Source organism: Nematolebias whitei, chromosome 11 (genome assembly GCF_014905685.2).
Source record: "Nematolebias whitei isolate Nwh7 chromosome 11, NemWhi1, whole genome shotgun sequence".
Lineage (NCBI taxonomy): Eukaryota > Metazoa > Chordata > Actinopteri > Cyprinodontiformes > Rivulidae > Nematolebias > Nematolebias whitei.
This window is the reverse complement of record NC_056508.1, coordinates 47,836,841-47,837,652: the sequence shown is the minus strand read 5'-3', so window position 1 is coordinate 47,837,652 and position 812 is coordinate 47,836,841.

Here is an 812-nt window from a genome sequence, read left to right as displayed (position 1 = left end):
AGAAAATATAAAAATAACAGAAAATATAAAAATAACAGAAAATATAAAAATAACAGAAAATATAAAAAACATCATGAAGTTCTAAACAGGTTCAGACAGAAACATGAAGGAGTTTATTTTGGTGCAGGATTAATGTTATTGTGCAGAAAGGGGGAGGAGCTAAAAAGTTTGAAGGACTTCCTGTTGCTCTGTGAGCTCCTCGTGGTCTCAGTCCACGACTGAAGGTGCTGCAGGAAGAGTCCGGGGTGTCCTGCAGGGGGGGGTGACGTGTTGTTCAGGATCTGGAGCAGGTTCCTCATCATCCTCTGCTCAGAGACTGCAGGTCCACTCCCAGAACTGAACCAGCTCTTCATGAGTTTACAGAGTCTGTTGGCTTCAGCTTTCCTCACCCTGCTGCTCCAGAACACCACAGAGTAGAAGAAGATGCTGGAGACCACCGAGTGGTAAAACATCTGCAGCATGGTCCTGCAGATGTTGCAGGACCTGAGTCTCCTCAGAAGAAAAAGGCGACTCTGTCCTTTCATGTAGAGGTGCTGGTGTCAGCTGTCCAGTCCAGTTCCCTCTGGTTCTTCTGACCTGATGATCACAGAAACACTTTAGACAAAAATGTTGTTTAATTCAAAATCAATCTGGAGGAGAACTCAGGAAAACCACAGAGGTCCTCCAGACTCCACAAAGGTTCAGTGGATGAAGAAGAAGCTGGAGCTGTGGAGGACTGAATCTCTGGTTCCTGGTCCTCAGCTCAGGTCTGGTTCCTGGTCCTCGGCTCAGGTCTGGTTCCTGGTCCTCAGCTCAGGTCTGGTTCCTGGTCC